At 41.8% G+C, this 5753-nt stretch overlaps 2 non-coding genes across 2 annotated transcripts; both read left to right on the top strand.

Annotated features, from left to right (window-relative positions):
- Positions 1-4405: 4405 nt before the first annotated feature.
- Positions 4406-4477, top strand: Trnaw-cca (transfer RNA tryptophan (anticodon CCA)). The gene has a single exon. It is a non-coding gene; the product is annotated as a tRNA-Trp (tRNA).
- Positions 4478-5119: 642 nt separating this feature from the next.
- Positions 5120-5192, top strand: Trnar-acg (transfer RNA arginine (anticodon ACG)). Its single transcript has one exon. It is a non-coding gene; the product is annotated as a tRNA-Arg (tRNA).
- Positions 5193-5753: the final 561 nt, after the last annotated feature.

Here is a 5753-nt window from a genome sequence, read left to right as displayed (position 1 = left end):
AGGCACCTTACTGTGTGGGTCCGAGAGAATGTACTACCTGTACCAGTGATTCGTGCTCCCCCTCCTGTTCGAATTGTGGGCTCCAGACAATAGCAGGGCTTCCCGATCTTCTACAACAGCACGCGCTGTCTGCTTTGCCCACAGCGCGGCGCGATACGCCGCCACTGAGAACAGTCGCCGCTGTTGCTGCGATCAGCTTTTGATGCTACTGCGAGTAGCCTTGTTGGTGCCGTTACTGCCACTGCTATGCTGACGTCACGTGCGACTTTTCATAGGCGGCGATCCAAGGCTTGGCTGGTCAAATGCGCCACAGAGTGGTGTCACGTGAAGGCCGCTACTGGAAAGGAAGTTATGCCACCGGTAGCTCAGTGTGAAGGGGGACGTTCGTCGTGGCAGTGTGAAGTTTTTTAATTTTGTGCGACATGAAACGAGTTTCAAGAATAAGATCTTTCCTCTCTTTAAAAGAGAAGACAACATGTAAGTGGCTTCTTGTGTATGATGTTGAAGAGTGCTCTGTGTTCCTATATTACTTAATTTCGGAATTAATGTTAGTGAAGTAACATTATTTGAGATTACTCACAATTTTTTCACACTCTCGTCCATAGTGAACTGCTTCTGATGCTGCTACTGTAAAGTTGAATTAGAAAATACGCAAAATTTTCGATATCAGTCGTTTTACTTGATAAGCACGAAGTCTCTTTATGTTCACAAATCATCTTCAGGATCAAACTAATTAATGAAACTACACTGCTGGCCACCGTAAATGCAACACCCTGAAGGAAGCATCCGAATTGAGTGAAATTTACACCATGAGTTTGCAGCGATGAGATGTACAACTGATTAGAATTTCAGCGCAGACGCACATCACGCGCGCCTGTGGCGCCACCTCATAGCGCCATTTAAGGCTTGGCGATTTCGACGAGTGTACGTTCGGCACGTGTGTTTACCTTGTGGTTGTTTCACAAGACGATCAGTTATGCCTCGTAGACAACAGCGAACATCTTTTGATCAAGTATCCGAGTTCGACAGAGGAAGGATAGTGGCTTACCGAGATTGTGGATTATCATACAGAGAAATCGCTAGTCGTGTTGGACGAAACCAAACAACTGTAATGCGGATATGTGACCGTTGGATGCAGGAGGGCACGACGGACCGACGTGGTCGATCGCATTCACCACGGTGCACCACTGCACGTGCTGATAGGCAAATTGTGCGCATGGCAGTGACGGATCGCTCAGTGACATCCCGAACCATAGCACAGCACATTGCATCTGTAACGCATCATCCAGTGTCTGCGCGTACCATTCGACGCCGTTTACAGCAGAGTGGTCTGTCCGCAAGACTTCCATTGCTTCGTCTACCATTGACGCAGAACCACAGACGTCTCCGTCGCCAATGGTGTGATGACAGACGGATGTGGACGGCAGAATGGAATGACGTTGTCTTTACTGACGAGGCACGCTTCTGTCTGCAGCACCACGATGGTCGGATTCGAGTGTGGAGACACCGTGGAGAGAGGATGCTGGACAGCTGCATTATGCACCGCCACACTGGTCTTGCACCGGGTATTACGGTATGGGGCGGTATTGGATATTACTCTCGCACGCCTCTAGTACGCATTGCCGGTACTTTAAATAGCCGGCGCTACATATCCGAGGTGCTGGAGCCAGTTGTCCTTCCTTACCTTCAGGGCTCGGCCACAGCCATTTTTCAACAGGATAATGCGTGACCACACGTGGCACGCATTGTCCAAAGGTTCTTCGTCAATAACCAGATTGAATTGCTTCCCTGGCCGGCTCGCTCTCCGGATCTTTCGCCGATAGAAAACATGTGGTCCATGGTTGCTCAACGAGTGACCCAGATTACATCCCCAGCTGCCACACCAGATGATCTTTGGCAACGTGTGGAAGCTGCTTGGGCTGCTGTACCCCAGGAACACATCCAACGTCTCTTTGACTCAATGCCGAGACGTGTGGCAGCGGTTATCTCCAACAATGGCGGCTACTCTGGCTACTGATTCTGGCAGGAACCACATGTCACAGACGTCTGTAAACGTAATCATTTGATACTTGGTCAACATGTTATCTACAAAATAAATTTTGTTGTGCTACCTCTTGTCTCTCTTGGTGTTGCATTTACGGTGGCCAGCAGTGTATATTTACTTAGGCAGTGAAAAGTGAGCTATCGCGGATAGACGTACTTGTTGATCTAGTAACTCCTCTTGAGCGAATGATGGTGTATATTGCCTTGAATTTTTCCGAACGTCTATAACCGGAACAGAACAATAAAGTGACTGCCAGCGAAGCACAGTTGATCATGGAAAAGGTGATGTCTTCGGCTCGCGGATGCGTGTGCTAACAGTATGGCTGTAGCAGCGACAGCTGTGTGGTTCCTCACGCCGCTTTTTAACGTGCGGTATTGAGTAGCTTTACAGGATCGTAATATCCTTTTGTCTTAATAGAAATACTCCTGCGAATAAAATGATACCGTGTTCCTGTTATTTCTATAGCTCAACAAACGCAACGGGAAGCGCATTGTCGTTTACAATACTCAGAATAAATCTCGTTCAGCTGCCGTACTGGATACGAAAGGGGAACGAAAATGGATCTGAGTCGTTCACGTAAATACAGTAATTAACAACATTAAAGCAATATAAACTTCTTGATACCTTACCAATCACTGTAGTGTGCACGGTAGTTCGTCATACGTGTGCAGAAGAGTGTCCCTTTTTACTGATATGAGAATTATTGTGCAAATGTCGTACACACAGTGCAATCAAAAATATGAAACACCAACACAAATAGAAAGATAATTATGACAAAGGATAGATGCCACTTAGGTCAGATGTCAATAGAGTCATCACTATTAAAAAAGAAATAATTGTAGACAGGTGTATTGAGAAGGGCGGAAAGAACAGAAAAGATATGTTTTCTTCAGTACAGGTAATATTTAATATCATGACAGTTTTCTTCTGCGATGTAAAAAGATTAAGTAATTATCACTCGCACACTCAGATTACACTTTTGTATAAAAACTGAAAAAAGTGCGAATCAGATGCTAATACACATGAAGCACACAACGTATACACTGTATTTGTAGAGAACTAAAATGACAAATATAAACACGATTGTTTTTTGTAAGAAGGTGGTCTTTGCCAGATTTTAACCACTCATCAGAGAAACACAATATTACATTCAGAACTATGGCTTTATGTACCTTTGAGCTACTATAACGATATAATATCATCACTATTTACATTGTACTTCTTTGGAGGTATTAGTCTCAGATACATTATTTTGATAACATAATTAATATGGATTTTGCAACTTTATTCCCACTTCGTTTGTTCAAAAACGAATATCATTGTAAATTGTATTGAAAACAAAAATTAGATTTTAGTATCTGTCAAGACTTTCCCATTGTTATTTTCAGAATATAAGTATACATCTGTACACATATTCATGAAGTAAATGGGAAAAATATAACTGTCAGCAAATGAAGAACTACAGTTTTCAAAGTATTTTATTCTCATTTCAGTTTATTTGCTTGTCAACTCTGTGTCAACAAAAGGCGTACGAGCTTGTTGCTGTGTATTAACGATTATGTAAAAGAAGTAACTGAGACAAAGGTTTTGAATGCTGTACATTTCAAGAAATTTAAAATTTTTTGTCTAAAATAAAACTGTTCTTGCAATTGTTTGGTATTTTTCAGCATCAAAACATCTTAAAAGGTAGTTTTTGAAGGTTGTTTTCCTTAACTTTCAAGGGAAGGAACCTTTGGTCTTCTTTCTCTTCTACGGAACTTCCCCCACCCACAAAACTTCATTAATCCGTCCCTGATTTTCTCAGATAATAATTTGTATCCACTATCATGTGAATAATATTGCACTTCCTTTTCTACTGAACTGGATACTAGTTTCAACTGTGGGAATTCCTTTTTCGCGTTCGAATATTGCTGAAAAAATAATTTCCATTGCAGAGAGAATGGTTATTTTATTCGTCTTTCATGAAAATATCTTGAATTCAGGTAAATATAAACACTGAAATAAGACGGTCTGTCATAGCGTTAGCTTCAAGTTCCGACAGTGTCACTGTACAGCACTACTGAAACGCTGATTACAACCAATGCAGTTCCGAAAATATGTATATGACAAATAGAAATAGACAGTGTTTTAATTCATTTACACAGAAACAAAGTTTGACCAAACGCAAACCAGACGCACAGGAAGGACAGAAACTCATTCAATAACACTGGTAAACACAGAAGCTTAATAGTAAGTAATACGTTTTTCACCCATTTTATTACATTTGTCTGTTTTGAGAGCCTTTGAATGATATTATTCAACTAAGACCGATGCACACGAAACGCTGGTGTATACGTTTAGCATGGACGTGCTCTCTCCGCAGACCTCGTGGCGCAACGGTAGCGCGTCTGACTCCAGATCAGAAGGTTGCGTGTTCAAATCACGTCGGGGTCAAATATTTTTACTAATTCAATTTTCTGTTGTCTAAGTTCAGAAAGTGCATTTTTCATGAAGCTGTCTTAACTTTCAGCCAAATGTCTGTAGTACAAAATTTGGAAACAATAGCCGTTATGTTCCTACACAGTGCTAAAATTCAATAGAATGCAGGTGTTTTCCGTATTTGGAAGAATTACAACGAAAGAGACGCTATTTATTAAACTAACCAACTCTCATAAGATAGCTAAAAGACGTTATAGCTTGTCAGGCAAGGATTTATGATGTCACAAATAATGAAAACCTACTTACAACCAAGAGATAAAATTCTTGAAAAAGGCTGAAATACGATCAGTCATCGCATAGTGAAAAAGATGAAAGTCATGTATCGTTTTCTAGCAGAAATCATTTCAAACAATTACGTGCAGTTAACTGAAATATAGCGTCGAAGGAAACCGGCCGGACGATATCGTGAACTTTACCGCCACATCCTATAGGAATATGTTTACGCCATATAGGAAACACTGCTCTATGGACATAATTAACTGGTGTAAATATGTAATGGACTCGCAACTAAAAACTTAGAGTATATGAAAAAGAAAACGCCACGAGGTCAATTACAAACGTTGGTAGTATGACTAATACGAGAGGTATATATCGTGTGGCCCTGTGGCGCAACGGATAACGCGTCTGACTACGGATCAGAAGATTCCAGGTTCGAATCCTGGCAGGGTCGATAATTTTTATAGTATGATAAGTCATTCGATGCTAACTTTACGAAATGTTTCTGCATCAGAGTTAGTTGTAATAATGCTGAGCTGGTATGCATGCAGCATATCTGCAAATCAGTAGCCACCGGGAACCAGTAAGAAAGTAGGAGGCGGTTTTTCGGAAGAGAAGTCGGTGAAGTGCATATCCATAGCACAATACCGCGAACACGCCTTCAAGGAAGATTCGCCAATAATACAGCGCAGAGAAAACATTCCGGATAGCGAACACCACCGATTTCTATTTCGTTGCTTAGAAGCAGTTCCGTCCCTGTCAGGCAAACATCTGCGCTCCTGCGGCTATTAAAATAGCTAAACGTGACCAGTACGTGGTGCCATTACAAGAAGTCAACCAATCTGACAGGTGACAGCCAAGCATCCCACCTTAAGCAGGAAAGCAAGACAACAGTTACGCACGGAAGAAAAATTGTGTACAAGTAAGATGCACTACACAGGCAGACATTTCAAATTAAGCGCACACGTATTTTAACAAATCTACTCCGAGAAGTGGGCATTGCAAACGATGCCAG

The sequence above is a fragment of the Schistocerca nitens genome, chromosome 2, assembly GCF_023898315.1.
Source record: "Schistocerca nitens isolate TAMUIC-IGC-003100 chromosome 2, iqSchNite1.1, whole genome shotgun sequence".
NCBI classification, from domain to species: domain Eukaryota; kingdom Metazoa; phylum Arthropoda; class Insecta; order Orthoptera; family Acrididae; genus Schistocerca; species Schistocerca nitens.
This window is presented reverse-complemented; position numbering and strand designations above follow the sequence as displayed.